Raw genomic sequence first — 26,344 nt, forward strand, 5'->3', positions numbered from 1 at the left:
GCCCCTGCAGACATCCTGTTTTTCAGATGAGTGGCCCGTCTCGATAATATCCATGCAGACTGTGTCCCATCTCCACTTGTAGACTTATATTGGAAGATGACTATGTAGCAAGGTCAGGAAACACTGATTGTTATAATGCTGAAGGTGAGGGTTGCTCATACTTCCGAAAAGTGTGACAGACGTCAATGTTCGAGTTATTTCAGGACATCATAGTGATACTACACATACATTTTGGCTCCAAGACCCATGTAATTGGTTAGTGAGTTCAAAGGAGAACAAAGTTGTACTTATGTGCTTTGCTATGATTTGTACACCAACTACATAATGTTTTGACTTCTATTTCAGTGGAACCAGCTGGCCAGGAATACCAGGAACAGAACCAAGGGCAGAGCAGGTCTCCATTGAGGAGGAAGAGGATGAGGGAGATGGAACATTATCAGGCAGGGGTAGTACGCTCACTGGGATAGAGCCTAGAACAACTACAACACACTGGGTGGAGGCTGAAGGCACTGTAGGGGGACACAGATATGTACACCTCTGGCTGGGATGGTGAATTTGACTCTCCCACTGGCACATAAGAACTGGACACAGTTGATATGTTCCCAGAGCAGGCCCTATCACAACCTAAGCCTGCCACCAACCCCTCCCTTCCTCTTGAGGCAACTATTTAATCAAGGCCTCCTGCTGCACCCCTGCCACTAGTTGCCCTCTAAGAGACTGCCAGAAAAAATGAGGGAAAGCTCTGACCCAGCACCACACCGCCCTTATATGTAACCCAAACTCCTCCCTGTATTGCCACTCCTGTGAATGCATCCCAGTAAGTGATGGTAGCATCTAAGGGGAAGCCAGACATGTCCTCTTGGATCCTACTACTGATCTATGATGAACTGCAGAGGTTCAGAGAAGGAAATGCTAGAGGCATGGCCACCCTCAATGCTAACATCACTTCCTTGAGTGCAGCCATGTTGGCTCCTGTGGCACAGTATCCCTCCCATACCACCATCCATGTATCTCCAATATGTCTACCCACATGGTTTCTTCTCATACCCCTCATACTCCTTGTACTCCTCATGTTTCACACTCCTGTGGGGTGTCTGGTCCTACACCAGCCAACCAGAAGGTGGCCACAGAGGTGGAGGATCTCCTCTTTGTAGAAAAGGAGGATGATAAGGATGACCAGTGATTAGACCATGTTTGGACAGTGGACAATTTGTTTCTCCCTTGTATATGGACTGATTCCCCTTTCGAACCCCCTTCAGGTCCACTTGCCCACTCTGTATGAAGACCATTATTTGATTTCCTTTCTCCCTTTTCAGTGGATGGTTATTTACTTGCATTAATATTTACAAATTAATGTAAAAAGTAATTATTGGACCCAACTTCTCTGTCTTGTGAAGTTCATTGAATAGGCTGAATTCAAAGTATTGAAGTATATATCTGGAGTGGTTTAGCTATGCTTTGAACATGATACCTTGTTCCACATGTGGACCCACAAATCTAAATGTCTCACTCACACACATTGATTGTCACATCTATGGCCTAAAGGCCGGGTAGTCAATCGACCATCATCACATATTACACAACTCAGTATTGACTTGTAATTAATATCTTTTAAATGACATCTATTGTGGGTAACATAATATACAGTAATCATCCGGGAACTCTCTTACGACTTCTCAATTGTGGTGGGGAGAATTGCTGTGAGTAAGTGAGTTTACTGGGGTTCTGAGGTGCGGTGGGTGTGGTGCATCTTCCTGTACAGGTAGGGGAGGTGCCTGGTCAGGGGCGAGGGTGCCTATACCGGTTGGGAGGGATGCCTGGACATGGGATGAGGGTGCCTGTACAGGTAGGGGAGGTGCCTGGACAGGAAGCGACAGTGGCTGTCCAGGTGGGGAAGATGCCTGGGCAGGGAGTGATGGTGGTTGCACAGGTGGGGGATGTGACTGGGCAGGAAAGAGACATGACTGGGCAGGGGGGTATGTGAAAAGGGTTGGTACCTGTAAAGGTTGGGGGGATGCCCGTGCAGGTTGTGGTACAAGTGGCAGGAGTTGATATGGTGCAGGTAGATGTATTGGTTCCCCTCCATGTGTTGACTGTAAAGGTAGACTTTGGATCAGTTTCATTATGACCTCCATCATTTTCATCACCAAGCCATGTTTTTTTGCACTCTCTTCTCTCAGGATAGTTATGATGTCATTTATCTTCCTTGACATGTCTTGCCAAGAAGTATGTATCCTGTCCAATACCTGGACTACTCTCTGGACCATCTGTGAGAGTTGGCGCATGTCCTGCAGTGAGTCTCAAATGTTAAACAGAGTAGCTTCTATATCACGAATGTCCTGCCTCACTTAACTCTGATGTTGGAAAAAGTCCTCCTTCCAATATCCACCATAACCATCTGCCAGCCCCCTCCACATAGGATGACCTTAAAGGTGACTGTCAGGTCCACCAAAAATGGAGGGGGCAGCAGGTGGGAGGTTGTGGCGAGGATATTGGTGTCTAGGGACTACCTGCTCCTCATCAGGGGTGGCAATTCCCTCAGATGGTTGAGCGAAGCACCGGAAGGCACTATTATGGGTGGAATGAACACGTCTGACCTGGATGTGAGGGCTGTAAAGGGTTGATGGATATGTTATGGTATGTGAATGCTGTGGCTTGTTGGCTGACTGCTGGGGATGTGTAATCCTTGGGGATAGAGTGGGAGGCACTATCTTGACCAGAGCAGGAGTGGCCTTGGATGTTTTGCCCAGTGGGCCAACAACGGTGGGCAGAGTATCAGCTTCTTCGTCCTGCAAACAGCACCAGATCTGCTTCATCTACCTCTACTTCCTCCTCCTCCTCCTGTGCTTTTATGGCAGCTGAAAAGGCTGCTTGGAAGAGGAGTGGGATCTCCCGTTGGACTGCCCATCCCCCGCCACTGGTGAATGGTCCTTCTTCCTGAAATGACTCATCGTCCTCAGCACCTGAAAGACAGACTTTTCAACCGGCTAAGTATTTGCCTTAGAACATCATGTGGTACAACGCAAGGCTTGAATCCAATGGTCTTTGCATCAACAGATGTTCCACATGTGACCTGGTTTGTGCACACCTGCATATGACAGCTCACAATGTAGCTTTGAGGTGTTCAATGCAGATGTACAATACAAAAGTAAAATCACCAGTTCCAACCACAGCTGTGAGTGGTAATGAGATCTCCCTTGATGTCAGCTGCTGAACCTGGCTCCTTGAGTGTGTAGCAGGAGATGCGGTCCTCGAACCAGCAGTATACTTAATGTTCTGCACAAATTATTTGTGAACATGCACACTTGACACACACATCATTGATTATGTTGGAGACATTTTACACACCAACTTCAGATGTAATACAAAAGTGGCTATATCTAATAAAACCCTTCCACAAGGATTTGGTTAATGTGCATGAGTAGGGAATCAACACTCCACAACACTATATGGCATGATTACCTGGTGGACAGATGATAGTGGGTTTTACTGCTGCAGCTATGATGTCTCCCAAACCCCTGCATGATGTAAACTGTATCAATGAGAAAGTCCTGCCAGCAGCTGCAGTGTGACATACATGTCCATATTTAAGTGCAAAGGATGATGGTAATGATTCTACAGGTATATGTCATGGGTGGGGGGGCACATGTGAACCTCACAATCTTTAAATCTGGCACCTTGGTCAAAGGCAGCACTGGGCAGCTGTTAATTCAACACTGCCCTGACATCAACCAGTTATCACATTTACAGGCAAACATCTATTTGAAGCTTACTGACAGTTAGAGGAAGGAAGTAACAAGGGTGTCCTGCACCACCCAACTTTGTACACACCTTCATTTTAGAGACAACATGCCTCATAAGTATGATGCAGTCCCTTCAAATTACTAAAGGACTTTTCCACAATATGCAGCCATGTTTCACCTTTGCACATCAGATCTTGTCAGAGCATTGTAGAGTGCAAGTTTGATATGCAGAATTATTGACCAAGATTTGAGTAACATTCATTCTTCTGCCCCCCATCTGGTAGAAGAATGAATGTTTTTCATTCTTCTGGTTGCCACTTATGGATTGGGAAGTCAATCAATTCTGTTGTGCATTCTTTTGGTGGTAGTGTTCCCCTATACATGAACATCATTGTCTATTTTGCCTGGTATTGGATAAGGTTTTGTGTAGCACACATCCTGTAGTTTTGTATTTCAAGGCTTGCTGATACATAATTATGGAGAAAGAGGAGGCAAAGTGAAAATTAACATTTGGCTAGGATCACAAAGATGATCCCCACCTTTACTAGTTTTCACGTGGTGCAATTCAGCCATCAGATGTAAATGCTTCTCTTCTTCTACACCCACCTTATCAGCCCCAACCCCCTCCTCAACCGCAACCCAGCGGGCTTCAGTGCAGCCCTGATCCATATCAAGTACTATAACTTTTGGGCCCTGGGATTTTGTCAGCGGGTATCCATGTAATGGACTTTCAAAACAGTTGTGGCAACTCCTCTCAAAAAGAGACTTGGGGGTATATTTATGAGCCCCTTGATCAACCGGCCCATCACTTTTTGTGCAGCTCCAGCAGCACAAACTACAAATTTATATCTATGAGGCCATCCAAACCCACTTTGCATAGCTTTGAATGGCCTCATAGGTCTAGAGTAAGGAAAGGCTGAGCAAATCACTGTGTTGCCTGACTCCGCACTCAGGTGGCGTTGCATGGGCATTGCGGGGAATGTTACCACACAAAACCCACAGATTTTGACACTTCCCAGATTTACAAAACCAGGTAAACCTAGGGATGCGCCAAAACCTTACACCTCCTGAGGTGAGGTGTAATGACTTGTAACATAAAGACTTGCTGCGCTTCCCTTTGCTAATTCCACATATATGAGAGACCATATGAGCATTTATGTGCTTACTGCACACATACATTTTGAGTTAACCTTTAATTAGCCAAAATGGTATGAAATGGTATACTATTATTAGCTATATGTGAGCATATGGAGATGGGTGACGACAGTGATATTAGACACACTCCACATACTGCTGACATTTATTCCACAGTTTAGGAGCATGAGCATTTGGTAAAGTCATTTTTGGTATACTTACCAGGGTCCTGCATCCGCCTAGTATTTGGTGCCTGACAAGATGTCACACCCATTCATTACCGGTGTTACGTTACTGAAGCAGTAGTGATGGGCCACTGTTTGTATCTGAGAAATTAGAAGTTGTAATTTCCATCACAAAGGAATCTGGGACTTGTAGTGCAATGGACTAAATGAGACAAATGAGGGTCTGACTCACCATGCAATTTGCACATACTTGGAACAACATCCATAGTCACATTTGTAGTGTATCACAATCACTGATCAGTGAGGCCCTCATTATGACTTCGGCGGTCTAAAACCTAGACTGCCGAAGTCCTGCCAGCCACAAGACCACCATGGATGGCAGTCACCTGACTCCCATATTATGACTGCTGGTGGCTCTCTGCCAGAATTTTAGCAGAGAGCCGCTAACAGCCATACTGGCGGTCGGCGATACAGTGGCGGCTGCTCAGCTTGCACCGCCACGTCATCACAACACCGCCACGCCTATTAAGAGTTGGTAATAGGCATGGTGGTGTTGTGGCAATGGGGCTGGTGGAACAAGCCCCAAGGATCCCGTCCCATCCCGGACATCCACTGTGTAAATGTAAGTGCCTGTCTGATAGGGGAGAAGGGTGATGAGTGGTGTGTGTGTGCATGGGGTGTGCGTTTGTGTGATTGGAGAGGGGTGGGGTTTGTGTTCATGTATGTGTGTGATTGTGAGTGTGTGAGTGCATGAATGGATGCACGGGTGGTGGGGGTGTGTGCAAGTGTATGTGTGTGTTTGTATAAGTGTGTGAATGCATGATTGCATGTGTGTGTGTGTGTGGTGCGTGCATGTTTGGATGGGGTGGAGGTGGGGGCTCTATAGAGACTGAGGGGGTACTGTGGCAGTGTGTGTTGGGGGGCAGGGGAGAGTCGCATACTGCTGACAGGAATGTGGATTCTTGTTGCCAGAATCCTTTCCGTCGGTGTTGCCGCCGGGGAATCCCTGGCAGAAAAGAGGCTCCAAATACCGTTGGCGGTCTATGGAGGACCGCTGGGTTGAAGATGTCCACCTTTGCTCCGGTGGTCCGACCTCCCTGGTGGTACAGGTGGCGAACTGGCTACTTTGCAGCCTGTTTACTGCTGTGGTCACAATCTGGCAGTCCAGCACCACCACGCTGTCAGCGGTGTTACCCCCACCTCTAGCGTGGTGGAGCTGGACCGCCAATGTTGTAATGAAGGCCTTACTGTCAGGGTCATCACATATTATCTCGCACCACATTGAGGTCATCACTCACAGACAGCCTATGGAGCAGGTGGGGGTCCATGGTGGAAAGGACTTCCCTCTCAAGTGGGGTGAGTTGGAGGCAGGGTCCAGTTTATCCACATGCCACTGGTCACATTTAACCAGCTGTACTTCACCTTCACCCACTTCTTCTCATCCTGCCACTTCTTCTTAATATCTGTGACTGTACAGATGTGCTCCCCCTGTACAGTGGCTGCAGTTGCTATCTGCTATAGGGCAACTTTCTGTGTGGCACTGCTGCTTCAGGGTTGTGGACCATGCAGTCTTTTGTAGTGCCTCACTATGGATTGGAGTATCTAGTGGTCTCCTCCTCAGTATAATTCTTTGTTCTCCTCATGGTGGAGGGAAGGCGCAGGGCAGACAACTGAAAAGTCAGTGTGGATAAACTAGGGCCTTGTTTGTGTGCTGCTTCTATGTGGCCTGTAGTGCTGGGGTTGCAGGTGGTGTGTATTGTCTGCAGGTGTATGCAATTAGACTTACTCTGCACGAGTGCGAAGATTCCACCCTGACTGTGGAGATTCTGCCCCGAGTGCTGAGACTCCATCCCAAATGTGAAGAGTCTGTCCTGAGTGTGGACACTTTGCCCCGAGTGCTGACATAAAGATACTGCTGGTAAATGCGCATTGTGAATATTGAAAGGCGTAAACTTCAACTTCTAAGTTTAGACCAAAAGTCTAGGTTTAAGTTTGTGATTTTGGCCCAAAATCTCTATCTGCACCCAATCCAAAGTTTACACATATTAGATGTAATAAGGTAACCTATAGACCTTACAAGAGTGAAAATTGACTTTAGGAGTTTTTCACTGCTATGACATATAAAATGTAAGCACACATGCCCTACATTTTAAATACAATGCACCCTGCCCTATGAGCCTTTGGGGCCTACCTTAGGGGTGACTTACAAGTATTAAAAATGAAGACATAAGCCTGGCAAAAGGTTTCTTTTTTCCAGGCGAAAATAGCAGTTTACATGCCCTACATTTTAAATACAATGAACCCTGCCCTTTGAGCTTTTAGGGCCTACCTTAGGGGTGACTTACAATTATTAAAAACGAAGGCGTAGGCCTGGCAAAGGTTTATTTCTTTCAGGTCAAAAAAGTAGTTTGAAACTACATTACAGACTGCTGTGGCAGGCGTGAGATATGTTTTAAAAGGCTGCTTTAGTGGGTGACACAATGAGTGCTGCAGACCCACTGGTAGCATTTAATTTACAGGTCATGGGTATATTTAGTGCCATATACTAGAGACTTACTAGTAAATTAAAATGTACCAATCAAGTATGTGGCATTTGTACCACTTTTAGGAACAGAGAAAAAGCACTTTACCACTAGTTACCAGGAAAAATGTGAACTGTCAAACAAGACGCTGACAAAAAGTGGTTTAGAAACAGAAGGCAAAAATCTGGGGGAGATCCTGCTAAAATCACCAGGTCCAACAATTATGTCTTGAAAACATTTCATAACAAGTGAGACATAGCCTTCTGCGGCACACTTCGTGACAACACTGCACATGTACTCTTGTGAGTATGCTGCAGTGAATCACAGCACACAAAACAATACAGTGAGACACAAATATAGAAAGTCTCATGCTTATTGTATTGATAGAACCTTATTGCTGATCAGTGGCATGCTGTTGGACCACTATTATGAGTCAGTGGTATCGAAGCAAGGGCATATTGTCCTCCAGTGTCCCAGGGTTCTGTAGTTAAACACTACATGGGGATTATTATTATGATAAAAAATAGTTCAGAAAAATCTCTCCTGTACTACCACTGTTTATCATCAAAACAGTTTTTCAAAAGGACTCACATCTTCAAGAGCGCGAATGCGCAGTCTCACCTATTAGGAATGCTTCAGATGTACCCACATCTTGTTTGTTACAATTGTGATTAGCATTTTTATTTGGCTGTTGCCCTACCGAGGTCTGATGTGTTCTTGAATTCAAGTTCAAGTTTAGTTCATTGTTTGATATAAGGTGAAAAAGACACGCAACAATGACACAAACACGTAAAGCACAGTTAAAAAAAACGGATACTTTGCCTTACCCATAACATCTAACTCGAACCATTTACTAACACAGGCTCTTAATCATATACAGAAACGTACGAAACAATTATGGACTAATATACCTCTCAAAGAGGAAATATGCAAGTAAAATTATTAGGACGCTCTTCCCATTGATCAAGGCTGATGTATAATTAGCAACTCTCCAGTTTGCTAATAAAGTAAAACATATCAAGGCACCATGAAAACCAACCACAAGTTTCTCGTGAGAGGCTAGGAGGGAAGAGAAGCATTTCAAATAAAAAAAACATTGTACATTCCAAAAGATTTGGGAAATCACGATTCTAGTTATTTGCAAGACTAAAACTGTCCAACATTCAAGAGATACAGCAACTTCTTTATACACTCATTATCCTGATCGCAAGGCAAAACTCTTGAATTTGAAAAAAATGCAAGAGCTAATACACTAACATTATGTGTTATTTTAAGAACAATATCCATAACCCTAACTTTAACCTTAGGGCTTTCGTCACCAACAACACACCTCTTACTACTGAGAAATATTAACATAAAGTCCTAGGTGCACATTTAGCAGCATGTTCATTTAGCATCGTTTTCATAAATTGTCCGTTGCCTAATGGTTCTGAGGAAATTCGATTTTTTAATACGATCGTATCGACCCGCCATTTTGTGGCCCGCCGCCATTTTATGTTGCCTTCACTCAGGCAGCACAGCGAACGAAGTCCATTCTGCCTTTTCTGCTTATTCTGCAACATGGTGTTCAAAAAAGCTTTCTGCCTCTATCTTTACAAGGCTGGTATTAAGGTCTGACCGAGTACACTAATCCCTGTCTGGTTTTCTAATCCTTGTTTCAACTATCTGTAGGCTCACACTATTCTCCGCCGATCTTATCTTATCGTCTGGCCTTCGCTGTCCTTTGCTAGTATTCTCTCATTTCACAACTGTCTTCCAAACGCACACAAACTTATCGCACCACATGCAAACTTCGTTGTGGATCGGTTAATGAATTAAGTTCAAGGGAGGGGTGACAAACACAGCTGGAGGGGAGGCAACCTTAAGTCACTTGATACTTTGTTCTGTCTTGTTTTCCGACATTTCTATTGACTCTGTTCTATCTTTACATCATTCTTACTGGCTCCTTTCTATGTGTTCTGGGAGTGTATGTAGTTAATAAATGTTTTTATACGGTATATAAGATTGTGCGCCACAAAGTAAAGTGGCAGTCTCCTGAGAACATACCTTGTGTACTTCTTGGACAACTGTACTAGCTGCAGCTAATAAATCTGATCTTTTACGCCTGACAGAGTGTCCCGTGTCTCTGTTAGTTGAGGCAGGTGAATCCAAGGAGATTTCAGGCGTACCCTGCGCCGCCAGGCCCATAAGGTTCTGGTTCTTCAACTGGCGCCCAACGTGGGGCGGCTTCAGCGGTACCGGTTCTGCCTGAAGGTCGTGAGGAACCCCGCAAGAAAATTCTGGAGGAATCGCGAGCCACGTCAAGCGACCCCTGTATGTCGAAGTGGTCCGAAGGTCTTTTTCAGCGCGGTTACTCCTTCCTGACGGCTACTGACGACTGCTGCCCTGACTGCCGCCCTGCCTTGGCCCTTTCTTTGATGATGTATGGTAAAGCGAGACGATAGACGGGCCTCTGTTGGTGTAAGAAGACATCCTTAGTTAAGTATTTGGTGGGTCGCGCCCACAAATTTTGGTCTTTGTTTTGTCCTTAGGTTCTTAGATTTGGCCATTGCAGTGGCCAAAGCCGAGGGGTAAGTGCATTTGTGCTGTGTAAACTGAAAGTTTTACCCCCTTGATGTTTGTGAACAGCCAGTAAAAATCGTGAGATGTCTGGTCTGACTAAGTTTGGAAAACTTTGTTGCTTTGGTTGTAATAGGGACTCCCAGCTTGAGGACTCCTGTCCGATTCCTTCGGTTGGAACTCCCACATATGAGCTCTATTCTAAACATGGTGTTGGTCCTATTGCCTTTAATAAGACATGGACCCGATATACAAAGAAAGATGGTGTTTTAAAATGGCCAGAAAATGGTAGTTTCGAAACTGATGTGCTAGATAATTTAGAAGCAACGTTATTTAAAAGAAAAGCCCGGCCGGCAATGTTTGACTCTTTTCGCCTTTGGCGTAAGGAAGCCAAACAGAGAGAAATTAAACAAGCGAAACGAGATAGGAAAACACAGGGAATGACGATTATACAGGCTGCTCAGCAATTCAAAGATGATGAAATAGATAATGCAATGGAAATTTCAGACAGACAGCATCGAATGGCAATAGATAAATGCTATCCGACGTTGCCTATCTCTTCCCTTGATAAGAGAAAAGATTTTGAGGAAGATGCCTTAATGTCCCACTTATTGAAATTGCCTCCGCCCTATGTACAAGGTGCTAATGCACCCCCGATGTTACAGCCTGTTCAGCCGCCAGTTGTGCTTCCGCCTGCTCCAGCTTTTCCACATTTGCCTCCTCAAGTATTGCCTATGCCAGCTTTGCCTTTAACTCCTTTGCCTTCTGTTCCTTTGGCAATTCCTAATGCTCCTTTAGTTAATTCACCTAATACCTTGTCCCCTATCCTTATGTCAAATTCTCCATCTACGCGTAAGCGATTTACCGATACTGTCTCTGGTCTCTTATCACCTTTCTTTGAAGCTTTAAATGTGTCTCCAGCTTTTTCTCGAAGACAGTCTCGTAGTCAATTCCCAGACTCCGAAGAGCGAGAAAAATTGGACTCACTTGCTTGTAGATGGATCAAGAAGGGTCCCCAATATAGTACGTCTGATATTATGTCCACCTTTCTGCAATGGAATGCACCTACGCAGAGATATGTTTTTAAAGTTATGTGCGATACTCTCGCTAAAGAATGGGAGGATATGAATTTGGGTTCGGTCCCACAGGATCTGTTAGATGTTCAGGCTGACTTTGACAAAGGACTTATTGTGGGTCCTAAGGTTGAAAACTCTGTCAGAACACTTATTTCTTTCAGATCCCTATTGTTCTCACAGACTTTTCCTGATTCTGATCCTTCAGTTAGGACAGCACTGAAAAACTATCCCATGAGAGAGGTTTCTCCAATATGGAAGGAAGAAGTTGCAGCAGCAGGTGCTAATCCAGCTATTCCTGCGCATTTTCAGCGCATATGGATACATGTCCCCTGGAAAAGGTCTGAAGTTTTAGCACTTAAACAGTCACTACCAGATCCACGCAAAAATCCTGCTGGTTACTATAAAGAGTTGTCGCAAACAGTTGATGCATGTACTATGAATTTAGCAGATATTGACATGTTGATGGGAAATGTAGTTCCACAGACAATATGGGCTAAAATTCGTAGAGAGGATCACGCTCAAGAATTAGGCGGCGATTGGAACGCTATTATTGCCGCAGATAGAGGTCAAGTAGGTGGTGCAAAGCCCGACGCTTTGATCTCAGAACTCCCTGGTAGGATTATTACATTAATGAAAACAATGATGCCTGCTTTGAGAGTTAATTGGGATAAGCTAGCAGCATGTAAACAAAAGAAAGATGAAAGTGTTTCCGATTTCTTTACCCGATTTGAGGAGACATTCATTGATCACAGTGGTCAAGATATGGCTACAGAAGGGGGACAGCGATTATTTGTGGATAAGTTCGTATATAACTTGCTTCCTGAACTATCACACAAGCTAAAAGACTCCGAGAGTTCATGGGCAGTTTCTTCTTCCGCCCAGATATTGGCTACTGCACAATATTATGAAAATAGAGACAAAGAAGAAAGGGAAAAACAAGAGAAAAAGACGAAAGAATTAAAAACTAAAGTTCTCTTGCAACAGGCTTATCCTCCTCGTTATGTTCAGCCTCAGTTTCAACAGCCTCCGCAGTTTCAGAGGTTGTATCAAAAGCCTGAACCATTCATTCCAAGACCTTTGCTAGGTCCCAATCAATGTGCTTATTGTAGGGAGGAAGGTCATTTTAAGAACAATTGTCCGGCATTGTTGCAGCGTAATGGAGCAACATCTGCTTCACGAGGTCGTGGTGGTCTTCAGTCAGCAAATAGAGGTAGAGGTCGAGGTGTGTTAACCCAAGAGCAGCGTTCTTTTGTTCCTCCAAATTCCGGAAATTACTTTGACCAGCAAAATGTTAGGTCTACACAGTATTACAGTGAGGATCAGTATATTGAAGGAGGGAATGAAAGTCTTCATTTTGAATAGGACAGCCATGGACAAAGTAAGGGGGTTACGTCAATCCCAGTGGATCAGAATGGACCTTATGTTAATGTCACTACAATGGGTGTTTCAGAGCCATTTCTTTTAGATACTGGTGCCATGAGAAGCTCTATCATTCATTCTAAACTCCCTGGCGCACCTTTGTCTGGCTTAACGAATGTATCTGTAGGATTTTCTGGCGCCCCTGTTCGCAATCCAGTTTCTTGCCCTTTACCTGTTTCAATAGGCCCTTATGATTTAGAAGCTCCGCTTCTTCTGACGAATGGTTGTGGTGAAAATCTGTTGGGTTTAGATCTATTAAAAAGAATGCATGCTACGATATATTGTTCACCTTCTGGTGTATACCTCACTCTAGGACAGAAAATGACTAGTCCAATGTACTTATCAAAAGATCAATTCCCACCTGAATTGCTTTCTCTTCCCGAAACGCTTTGGGCTACGGGTCCGAATGACGTTGGTTGTCTTGAGATCCCACCTTATGTTGTTACTCTTAAACCCAATGCTGAAATGCCACGTATTCCGCAATACAGAATCTCTACTGAAGGTGAGAAAGCACTTCTGGAAATTGTCCATGATTTGATTCAGAAGGGTGTGGTTGAGGAAACGAGAGGAAATACATGTAACAGTCCTGTTCTTCCGGTTCTTAAACGCACTGATCCTTCTCAGCCTCCTGTTTATCGTTTTGTAATTGATCTTCGGGAGGTAAACAAGATTGTCGTACCGCAGTTTCCTGTAGTCCCAGATATCACTGCTCTGTTGACGATGATACCTTCTACAGCGACTTGGTTTTCAGTTATTGATTTAAAGAATGCTTTCTTTAGTATTCCCATCGCCGAAGAGAGTAGAGATATTTTTGGTTTTTCCCTCGGAGGCCGAAGCTTCCGGTTTAAACGCGCACCTCAAGGTTATTGTGAAAGTCCCTCTATTTACAGTCAAGCTCTAAAATGTCATCTTGATGCCTTTTCCTTACCGTCCGGTGCCGCTCTCATTCAGTACATGGATGACTTATTAGTTGCCGCTGATTCAGAGGAGATTTGCAAAAACGTGACCGTTGCACTGTTGCGTCATTTGTTTGATCTGAATCACAAGGTTTCTCCTTCTAAATTACAATATGTCTGTCGCGAGGTGACTTATTTGGGTCATCTCTTGTCAAAGGAGGGACGACGATTGACCCCCGAACGAATTCAGGCAATTGCACAAATGTCAGTGCCATCCACACAAAGAGAGGTACGTGCCTTTTTGGGCATTACTTCTTATTGTAGACAGTGGATTCCGAGTTTCTCTTTATTGGCTAAACCGCTGTTGGCGCTAACTTTAAAAGATACGCCTCAGCCTCTTCCGTGGACTGACGAGTGTCAGAAGAGTTTTACTGATTTGCGTATTGCTTTGTGTTCTGCTCCTGTATTGGGTACTCCTGATTACAGTAAGTCCTTTACGCTCTATGTCCACGAAAGAGAGGGTTGTGCATTGTCAGTCTTAAACGCAGCGTTTTGGAGATCAACAGCGACCATGCGCATATTTCTCAGCTACGTTAGATCCAGTAGCTAAAGCATTGCCTAGTTGTCTTAAGGCGACAGCGGCAGCAGCAATTTCTATCCGACAGTCTGCTGGAGTAGTGCTAGATAATACTAAAATTGCTAAGGTGCAAGCTAGCACAGGACTTAATTGGCCTGATGCTTTACCATTGGCTCTTCTGTCCATCAGAACAGCCGTACACTCTCGTTTGGGGCTTAGCCCTTACGAAGTGATATTTGGTCGCCCAGCTAATGTATGGGGAGTTCCTCGCCCTAAGAAATACTCAGACTTGCCATACCCGATGTTGATTGACTACTTGCATGACCTTACAACTAAATTGCGTGTTCTTCATCAACAGGTTCAGAGTGCTCTACCAGAGGCTTCCACAGACCCAGGTCATTCCATCCGACCAGGTGACTGGGTCTGCACGAAAATTTTCCAACGACAGAGAAATTTGGAGCCCAGATGGAGAGAGCCACGCCTGGTTCTTTTGACCACAAGAACAGCAGTTAAAGTCGAAGGAAAGAAAAACTGGGTGCATGCCGTGCACTGCAAGAAAGTGCCTTTGCCTTTGCCTTTCGATCAGTGGGTCCGTAGAGGCATCAGTGACTCTGAAAGTGAGAAAGTTCCGCAATTTGTACCATTCAGTGATGCGCGTCTAATTGGAACACTTTCTGAGAAAGAGGACGACGACATCCTTCAAGAAGCAATACCATCGCATCGACGCTTGAACACGACAAATCCAGGAACATTGTTTCAAAACCAGACTGCCTCTGGACAGGAACGCTATAATTTGAGACCAAGACCAAAGAACTTGTAACTTTCTCTCCTATGTAGTACTCTATCCCGGTTGCAGGGTCACGGTAGGAGTCTTAGTCACGACCTGAGTAAGTGGCAATAGGCCTGCAGGACCTCACAGTGTCATAGGACGGTAGATAATCGTGACTACAGTGATTGAGGAAGATTGCCGTGAGCATCCACTTAGAAAGATGGAGGCTACATTAAATAAAAGAGAAAGTAAAAATGTAAAGAATAATTGTAAAGAAATATGTAGTCGTTGTAGTATTGCTCTATGCGTCATTATATTGTCGTGTATTCTTTTGGCATCTGTAAACTGGATCATTATTACTCTGCAGCAAAAAGTTGTCTCTTCTCCTACCTCTACATCTTCTTCTACTATCTCTCCGCACCTATTTCACACTCTTCCCCAGCATGAACTCATCAGAAGAACTGAATACTTCAACAATTCCTTCGTCCAGTTGTTACATCAACATCAGTTAGTGATCAATACAACTGACTGTTGGGTGTGTGGACTCATACCACATACAGTAGAAAATGGAATGCCATATTTAGTTCTTCCATTCTCCTATGAAGGTTCCGCTTGGGCTTATTTTGTCATTTTCAATAATGCATATCAAAGTAAAATTAAACAACCTGTCAGTTCACATACGTAGTGTTGGTTCAGATTTCAGTCATAGTTTATTGATAAAGGGAATGGTAGCTATGGCTAAAATCATGGAAAAAAGTGAAGCTTCCATAAATGAAAGAAAAGCATATACCAATTGGAACATAACTAATTACATTTCCAGCCTCAATGATAAGATTGAGCAAGGAAAATCTCCTGCGATACGGGTCATACCCCAACAAGGAAATTTCTGTCTGCAAATAAATGGAAGAACTCCAAACACCAGACAAAGAGAAAGTTTATGTTCCCATACATATGTTTATTCAGCCCTGAATTCACCGCCGTTAGTACCATCTCAAGGTACATACTTCGTTTGCCACGATAGGGCTTATACATGGTTGCCAGCTGATTTTTCTGGTACTTGTTATATAGCCTTTCTTCTTCCCCCTACATACACCGCTCCTGCGAACCATCATAAAAATAGATATGGCAGAGGGATTGTGGATTCGAAAGACACAGCAGGACAAGAGGGAGGAGATTTCCTCAAAGGATTTCTTCCCTTCTGGGGTCCAATGGCCAACAGCAGAAATATAAGGCAATTGGTTTGTGTCGTAGAAACCACCATAGACATCACTGTAGGAGCTTTAAGTAACATTACAGCTGAACTACAGGCTGATCGTCTTATGACCTTGCAGAACCGTGTTGCCTTAGACTTTGTTCTTGCGGACCGTGGTGGAGTATGCAAATTGATCGGATCAAGTTGCTGTATTTTCATACCTAATGACGCTCCGACAGTATACCAAGCTATCTCTAAGTTACACATAATCTCCGAGTCGATTCATCAGGACGAAGGAGATTGGTCCTTTTCAGAGTGGTTTTGGGGATTACTGTCCAAATGGGGTTGGAAGGTATTGACATTCTTTGGAGTAATTTTAGCATTTATATTCTCTTGTTGTCTTTGTATGCACTGCGGTCTTGCCATCTGCAACCTATGTACTACTGCATGTATTCCCAAACCCAAGTCACAAAGAGCAGAGAATATCAAAATGATGGTACAGCAACAGCTTGATGACCTCATGGCCATAGACATCGACTCAGACTAACATGAGTTTGTGTATCTTGCCTGAGTTCTGGCAAAAGGAGGGTCTGAGGAAATTCGATTTTTTAATACGATCGTATCGACCCGCCATTTTGTGGCCCGCCGCCATTTTATGTTGCCTTCACTCAGGCAGCACAGCGAACGAAGTCCATTCTGCCTTTTCTGCTTATTCTGCAACATGGTGTTCAAAACAGCTTTCTGCCTCTATCTTTACAAGGCTGGTATTAAGGTCTGACCGAGTACACTAATCCCTGTCTGGTTTTCTAATCCTTGTTTCAACTATCTGTAGGCTCACACTATTCTCCGCCGATCTTATCTTATCGTCTGGCCTTCGCTGTCCTTTGCTAGTATTCTCTCATTTCACAACTGTCTTCCAAACGCACACAAACTTATCGCACCACATGCAAACTTCGTTGTGGATCGGTTAATGAATTAAGTTCAAGGGAGGGGTGACAAACACAGCTGGAGGGGAGGCAACCTTAAGTCACTTGATACTTTGTTCTGTCTTGTTTTCCGACATTTCTATTGACTCTGTTCTATCTTTACATCATTCTTACTGGCTCCTTTCTATGTGTTCTGGGAGTGTATGTAGTTAATAAATGTTTTTATACGGTATATAAGATTGTGCGCCACAAAGTAAAGTGGCAGTCTCCTGAGAACATACCTTGTGTACTTCTTGGACAACTGTACTAGCTGCAGCTAATAAATCTGATCTTTTACGCCTGACAGAGTGTCCCGTGTCTCTGTTAGTTGAGGCAGGTGAATCCAAGGAGATTTCAGGCGTACCCTGCGCCGCCAGGCCCCTAAGGTTCTGGTTCTTCAGTTCTTCCACATAAACCAACTATTCATTACTGCTTCAGAACTGATATTAATGCATCCCATTACAGTTGTTATCGGGGCCTTTAAACATCTGGTGACCTGAGGAAAAAAAGCGGTAACAATCTCCTTTTTTTAAAAAGTCAGTGCAGTAAATTATTCGGTAATGAAGTGGACATATGCATTCTTTACAGTAAAAGCAAGTATGCACAAATAATATTTTATAATGACATAGGGCCTTGTTTAGAGTTTTGCAGAGGGGTTACTTCATCACAATGGCAAAAGACATCCTGTCCGCTGAAATATAAATCCACTTATTTTCTGTGGGATTTATATTTGGCGGACGGGATATCTGTCACCGCTGTGACAGAGTAATCTGTCCGCCGATATCTAAATCAGGCCCTAAGTCCTGTAAGTGTCGTATCTGGAGCTCTATAAAAGCAGGTAATAATATTCACCTTCTTGCATGTACAAAAACGGTGCAAAATACAAATGAGTGACAAAGTGACTGACAAAGGTAAATGATTATAGGGATAAATATACACAACGGAGGCCACTTTCTCATTCCTTGTGCTATTTAATCTACATTCTATAAAAGCAAGAACTTGACCTAGTTGTAACTTCAACATCCATATTCTAATGTTGCTTGCTTTGATATATTTTAAATACTGCTGCAAAGTACCCTTATGTAGGAAACCGGGTGATATTTACCAAGGGCTTGCATTGCCTTTGCATGACAGAAGTCATTGCAAGGCAACACAAGTCCTTAAATGGTATTTACTAAGCCAGGTATAGTCATCTTGAGTGGCTCTGCGTGGTTTAGTAAACCCAAAGTAATGGATTGCAGCACATAAGGCTTCTTTTCGTTACCTCACAGTAGGGAGATGTTCCATATGTGGAGTGTGGGCATTTCTACGCACCCACCCATGGTTTTTGACATAATCCCAAATTTACTAAAGTCAGTAAACCTGGGTTTGTGCCAAAATGCTGCCCCTCCCTGACTGAGGCGAAACAAGAAGCAATAACTTTATTTGTTCTTATTACTTCATTTGTCTATTTGTGCTGCAGTCTGTAGCACACATAGAAAGAGGAAAATGCTTCAAAGGATTGGTTTTGTGCTGGAAGGTGTCCCTTCTGGCACAAAAGCAATGGTGCTCATAACACAGGCCCCCTTTCACCGTAGCGCAAGGGTTTATGCATAAGTGCCGTGCTGCCACAAGTGCACCAGCACAAGGAGACAGAAGAAAGGCACCATGGGCCAGATGTATGAAAACTGGGGTCTGCGAATCGCAATTGGCCATGTAACAAAATCGCTATTTGTGGTTTGCGAGGCCCATTTACCGAATCGTAATTTGCATTCTCGCAATTTGCGATTTTTTTGCGATTCGGTAAAAAATCGCAAAATGCGAGAAAGTTCGAGAATGCACACCTGGAGGAGCCTGATGACATCACCAGCAGGAAATGAGTCATCCCAGGCAGTTACAGGTGCCACACCCAAACCAGCATCCTGAGTGAGAGCAGCCCAGCCACTGTGAGCAGCACTGTGAAGGAGCAGCATCACCTGAGCCACAATGGAGCCCCAAGGTCCAGGATCTGAGAAGCAGGAGAGGAAGCGCAAATTGAAGTTCAGTGAGCAGGAGCTGGAGGTCTTAACAGAAGAGGTGGTGAGGAGTCATGACCGCCTGTTTGGCAAATCATTCCTCCAGGTGCCAGAGAGTGAGAAGAGAAGACTGTGGCTGGAGATCCAAAGTAAAATCTGCGCAATTGGAGTGGCACAGCGCTCCATTGAAGAAATCAAGAAACGCTGGTATGACCTGCGGTCCCGGGCAAAGGAGAGGGTGGCAAGGCGACTTGCAGAGGCCAGGAGCACAGGAGGAGGACCACCAAACGAGCCACCTGCCACACCACTGGAGGACCTGGTGGAATCAACACTCCTACCGGAAGCAGTGACAGGGGTCACAGATATAGACACCTCCGCTCAACCAAGTACCAGCCAAGGTAAGTGCAATGTTGTCGTGTGAACCCAATATGTGCATGCATAAAAGCCCCTTAGGAATTAGCATGTAATGTGAAGTAGTGTGTGAAGTAGTCCACTCCACATCTTAGTAGCAGCACAATAATGCATTATGGGAGTCGTGGTCCACAAACTAGTACAGACAGTGGCATCATAATGTAAGCAAGCATAGTGACACCCAAGGTAACACAACACACACTACACCATGTAGAGCAGTACCTATAGCTTTATTGCCATTTCTGGACAGAGAATGTAACATACAGAACTGACATGCTGCATATTGTTGTTGCAGGTGGGCCTGGCACAGCAGCCACAGAAATTGCGTGTGTAGGGGAGACGGACACACAGCTGCCCTCTGACACCAACACCAGTGGGTCCATCAATGTCTCAACTGTGCGCCGCAGGCCTAAGTCATTGCCACTTCCAGACCTCAGTGGTGACTCCGATGTGCAGCAGGAGGGGCCAGGGACACCATCTGCACCCGGGAGGCGCAGCCAGGTACCAGAGGACAGGGGTCATCCGGCGCATCGTAGAAGTGCCTCAGTGTCCCAACAGCAACTGCAGGAGGCAGCTGAGGGTACATCACTGTTTGGTGGACTTGAGGCTGCTATGTTGCAGCAACAGCGCCTGCAAAACAGAAGAATACTGAGTCTGGACAGGAACCTTAGAGTCCACAACAGAAATATGGTTGGCCTGCATCGGAGACTTGACACCCTGAACGAAAATATCAACCAGCTGCGTGAGGGACAGGTGCAGGCCTCCCAGGACACTAGGGAGCTGACCAGTGCAGTGCGTGACCTGTGTGAGGAGCTGAGACATGAAAGAGTGAGTCGACGCAGACATGAGCAGACATGAGCACCGTTTTTGCACCATGTTTGCAAACTACTGCAGGTCCTCAAATCGTATGGCCAACTCCACCGCCCTCATCGCCCGTCGTGCTGTGGCGGACCAGGTGGAGGCTGCACACACCAGCAGGGATGTGGTCCAGGGCCTTGTCCAAATCACCAATGTGATAGAACTAGTAATGGGACAGAGGTCGGCCACTCCCAGTGAGGTTGCCGTGGGGGACACGGAGGACACTTCGAGCCTCAGTAGTGTGCACGTACCTGCTTCAGACCACAGACGGTGCAGTGCCAGGCACAGCACTGCCACTGAGGCTGACATTCAGGGTGCCAGTGAGTCAACTGGGCACCCCAGTGGTGTGCGAGGGAGGAGGAAGTGACTCTTGCCGCATTGACTCTGGTGTCCCCACTATGAAGTAATAGTGTGGGACTCAGTTCATGTGTTGATTTTCGTTTTTATCATTCACCTTTTTACTTCTTTCATCACAATTAATAACCTGACGTAAGGTAATAAATATTTCTATCACTACAGGTACACGTCTGAAATGGTTGTGTGTGATGTCAGCACACCTTTGCCGTCCCTCTGCTGCACTGGTCCTGTCTGCTGGCTGTAGAGGTGGTATGGTATCGTCATCTTCATCTGATTCAGTGTCACTGATTTCTATAGGAATGCCCTGGTTGTAGCTATATTGTGCAAGATTGCACAAGTAGCCACTATTCTACATGTGGTTTCTGGACTGTACTGTAGTGCCCCTCCACTCTTGTGGAGACAACGGAAGCGACTCTTTAGGAGGCCAAATGTGCACTCCACCACGTTGCGGGTTGCCCTGTGTGCTGCATTGTATCTCCGTTCTGCCGGTGTGGTGGGATTGAGGTAGGGCGTCATCATGTAGGTGCGCACTGCATAGGCACTGTCTCCTGAAAGGGACAGAAGGTTTGATGAGTACCTCAGCCATCTGAAAAGGGTTTGTTATCTATGCGCCATTGTATATATTACCTAGTAGATATCATATGATATATTCAGATATATTCAGATATCATATGCATATTACCTAGTAGATATCCTTCACCAAACTCCCCAGCTAGCAGTCTTGTGTGAATGCTGCTGTGGCGAAAGATGTATGAATCATGTGTGCTCCCTGGGTATCTGGCCACAAGATCATTTATGATGTAGGAGGCATTGCATATCACCTGTATATTCGTGGAATGTTGGTGTTTACGGTTTCGGTACACATACACTGTGAGTGATGGTGGACATATTGCCACATGTGTGCCATCTATGGCACCTAGGACGTGGGGGAACTGTGCTATCTGATAAAAGTCAATTTGTGTCTGCTGTATTTCCTGTGGGGTGTGGGGGAATCTGATGTATTGTTGGAGTTTGCTTAGCATGGCGTGGATAAATGCATTGAAGAATCTGGAGAGGGTGCTCTGTGAGACCCCCCCAGCTGCTGCTATAACCCCTTGATAGATCCCTGAGGCGAGTAGGTGTAAGGAGCATAATACCTGCACATGGGTGGGGATACTATGTGTCCTTAGTGTTCTGCGCTGCAGTATGGGTTGTAGCTCAGCTATCAGGTCAAGTATCATGGCTGAGTTCAACCTATACCGCTCATAAACTTCCTCCTCTGTCAGGTCAAAAAGTGTAATGCGCACTCTGAAAATGCGCTCCTGTCTCCTCCTCCCTCTCCTCAAACCTGCCAGGATCCTCATCCTCCTTGCCATGACGTAGAGTGCAGCCATTCTGGAAAAGAGTCTGAGGCATTCTGGGCCTCTTTATATAGGTTGCACCTGGTTACCACCTGCTTTCACTTAGTGGTATTTTGCATGTGCAAAATGCCATTCTGCGAAAAATCGCTAATTGCGATTTTTTGATGCATCTCATTGCGATTCGGATTTTGCAATTCGCATTTTGCTCCTCGCAATTTCCTACTGGAAATACCGAATCGCAAAATGCGACTCGCAAAACCCGGTTGCACCGCAAAAAATCGCAATTTTAGCGATTTCTTTTTTTTGGTCTGCGAATGCCTTTCATGCATCGCAGACCACGTTTTTGCACTCGCAAACGGCCAATTTTTGCGACTCGCACCGTTTGCAAGTGCAAAAGCTTTTCATACATCTGGCCCCATATCTTTCTGGAAATAGCACATATCTCCTGTCTTCCTTTCACACAACACAGCACATCGTTATCTTGCTGCATTGTGTGAAATATTGATAACAATGCCCCTGGTTTTTTGTTTGAAGGGGGTGAAGACCCTTCTCAAGCAAAAACCCCAAACCTCGTTAGGGAGAACCACAAAAGTGACAAAATTAAACTTTAGAGGGAATGTGTAAATTATTTATATGGCATCCAAATTTTAACAAAGTAAAAAAAAAAAAAGCATGAAAAATCTTTAGAGTAACATTTAATAATAAATAAAATAAGACCATAACAACAGCAATCTCATTAGTGGAACCAGAGATATGCAACGATTTAGGTAAGCATAGCACATAAAAGCAAAAAGTGCAATTTGCAGTTATCTGGTTGTGCTAGACTGGGGGAAAGTCACCAGTTCAGGCCAGCCGTGATGGAGTGCAGGCTGAATACAGGGACCAGGGTAGTCCTGCTGAAACACTTACCTTCTTAAAGTCCAGCAGGAGTTGTGGTGGAGGAGGCCATGAAGAGCAGTGAGAGAGTTGCGGATGGTTGTAACAGTAGGATAGTCATCACAATATCGTGAAGATCCTGTCAGGAATTGCAGACAGTCTTTGCTGGAGCTTCTCGTAGGCAGTCACTGCAAGCTGTCGTTGCTGCAGCACCAAGTGCAGATCTCGCATTGCGGGTCGAAGCTGGCCGTTGCTGTAGGAGGAAGAGCTGTGTCCACCAGAGCTTGGCATTAGAGGTCATTGCGAGAGGCAATAACATGGTGCAAACTAGACCATTCATGGTAACAAAGAGATCAAAATTTGATTATTTCTCCTTTTCTTCACAGGAGAAGCTTAACCTATACCTGCCAAGGAGACAGGACATGGGCATGGGGAGACACCTGTTGAGGATCCAAAACTCATTCTAGCAGAGGCCAGTACGGCCAGTTCGGCTCAGCCAAGTCTATTTGCAGCCATTCATCTAGGTAGTTGCAGGGTGGACTCTGGAGCTTGTAATGTTCCTGTAGCTCAGAACAGGAGGCCAGCCACCTGACTCTTGGAGTCACTCTGCCAGGGATAAAGGGAGCAGGTCCAGTCTTCCTTCTTGGAGAGCATGGCAGGCCTCAAGCAGCATGGGAGTTCTCTGGCAGCAGGGCAATTTTTCTTCTGTAATATCCACAGGTCCAGGAGTGTACTGGAGAGTTGGTCTCAGGGTTCAGTGTTTATACCTGGTGCCAGCTTTGATGTAGGAGACAAATTTAGACTCCCCCTACATTTGGTTCTGGAATTTCTTTTCCTCTCTTGCCAAGGCTCCAGGTGGTCTGGGGTGACAAGAGACTTTTGTCAAGCCTTTTCAAATGTGCTGGAGGCAGCACCTTTGAAATGTAATTGGAGCAGGGAACAGCTCCACCACTTCTGACCTTAAAGGATGGCCCACCCTCCCAACACTTAGCCCTCCTTTGTCACACTGTTTTGGAGAAATACACATAGGCCAACTGCCAACTACATCCAATCATGTGTGCCAGAGCACATGCAGCAGGCACCAAATGGTTAGGACAAGAACGTGTCAACTTTCTAAAAGTGGCCTTTTCAGAATTGTGACTTAAAATTCAACTTTACTATTAGAGAGGATTTTGAATTACAATTCTTTTGAGAGACAACTTGACTTTTGAACCTGTTAATAATCAAATGTTAGCAATCATTCAATGTAATATGGTAGCCAAATGTTATCCTATGGGAGAGGTAGGCCTTGTGGTAGTTGTAAAATGAATATAGGAGTTTTTCACTACCAGGGCATGAAAAACTTAAAAAAACATATGTCCTACATTTTAAATGCAATAAACCCTGCTCACTGAGATGTTTAGGGCCTACCTTAGGGGTGACATATGTATTGAAAGGTGAGGTTTAGACCTGGTAAAAGATTGATTTTACCCGATTGAATTGACAGTTTAAACTGCACACAGGCTGCAATGAGTGGCCTGGGACATGTTCTAAAGGCTACATAATAGCATTTAATATACAGGATGTGGGTACCTGTTATCTCACTTTACTAGGGACTTATATGTAAATTAAATTTGCCAGTTGGGTGCAAGACAATCTTACCATGTTTTAAGAAGTGAGCACAAGCCCTTTGACAGTATTTAGCAGTGGTAAAGTGCACAAAATCCTAAAGCGAACAACAACACATTTCAACGAACAGGAGGTGAGTATAAGACAAATAGATTGGGTGAAGGCCATCCTAATGGCTATCAAGTCTAACACCTTATAATCCGTAAGTAGAACAGGTGACAAATAAGCTTTTTTCAACAGTCTTCAGATCACTTTTTAAGGCAAAGTCTTTAACCAGATGTTTTTTCAGGTTTTTTTTCCGGGGGGGGCAATTGCTATGTCTTCTAGAATGGCTATTGGTGATGAATCCAGTCTTTATGATGTTTTGTAGCTTCACTGATCATGAAATTACCATATTTATCTAAAAATGGCATTTGATTAATCACTTAAATGATCCATGATGTTCAGTACATACAGATGACCAATGGTTTAGGATTCTTTGCTAATATTTTAATTTAATATTCGTCACCACCTATTCCAATCTTAAAAGACTGTTTACTGAGCCATTAATCTGAATAGTCTGCAATCTGATTTTATTAGACTTGACTGACATTTTGCAGCAATTGAGCAAAAGGTTTATACTTTTTAGATTGTAGGTCTCCTACACAACTTCAACTGACTTGTGGCCCAGATCAGAGTACAACTTCTCTAAGGACCCTTCTATGGCCACTTCTGGTCCTCATCTGATTTATGGTCTTTAATATAATAAAGGTCTGAAATGTATTTTTCCCACTGCTTCTCATCTACTAGGTATGCTTCTGGTTTCTTCCTCCTACCTAGAATGTTTCCAATCACTGCCCAGAAAGTTTTAGATTTCATTCGACAGAATACCATAATTACGTCTGTGCACATATGATCTTTCTTTTTCCAATTGAAAGAGAATCCTTCTAATGTCTGTCCTGAAATCCCTTAATCAATGACTTTCTGGTAGCAACATCACATTTAAAAGGACCCCTATTTTTCTTGTTTTGTCTAGCTTTAGCTTTATCTTTCTCTGACAATGCGTTAAAAAGAGGCATCCTTGCATTATGAATGGGCTTGGATGCGAGATGTATAACATTAACTATTAGTTTTTCATATTTCACCAATATCCTGCATGCAAAGATATCTTAATATGCTTTCAGGTACTCTTGAATCATTTATGGTGTCTGCTTTTTCAGTTTTAATAACCAAGTTATCCTGTGAGTATTCTTACATCAATTGTGAAATGAGTGTAACCAGGTATCCCTTTATTTAACAACACCGACTAAGATTAATAAAAGCGGTTTATGGTCATTGCTTGTCAAGTCCCTTATTTCTAGGTCATTAATGAAATAGTAATCAACAGACAAGCTTATGGCAAAATCAATAATAAAGGATTTCTCACCATCATCAAAAGTATGTTTACCAGGGTGATCCCATTTACACCTCCCATTTATTTTTGTCATTGTTAGAAATTGGTCTTCTGATTTTCAGAATTATGCACCCTGTCTAAGCAGGAACCACAATCCCAGTCAGGGTAAGTCATAAACACACCCTAAATTCACCTGTGCTTAACCCCTATTAGTTGGCACAGAGCGGTCAGGTTTAACTTAAGAGGAAATGTGTTAAGTATTTGTGCAACACATCAAACAGCAAAAGAGTGAAAACACCACATTAAAAAGATACCCCACCTGTGTAGAAAAATACAACTTAATTTAATAAATTATTAAACAAAAACAAAATTACAAAAATCCAATATGTAGAACCAGAGTTATAAATTGTTAATCAACAAACTGACATGTAGTGCTTAAAAGCACAAAGTGCCAACTAGTGCTATCTGTTCGCACCAAACCAGGTCAAATC

This window comes from Pleurodeles waltl, chromosome 2_2 (assembly GCF_031143425.1).
Source record: "Pleurodeles waltl isolate 20211129_DDA chromosome 2_2, aPleWal1.hap1.20221129, whole genome shotgun sequence".
Taxonomy (NCBI): Eukaryota; Metazoa; Chordata; class Amphibia; order Caudata; family Salamandridae; genus Pleurodeles; species Pleurodeles waltl.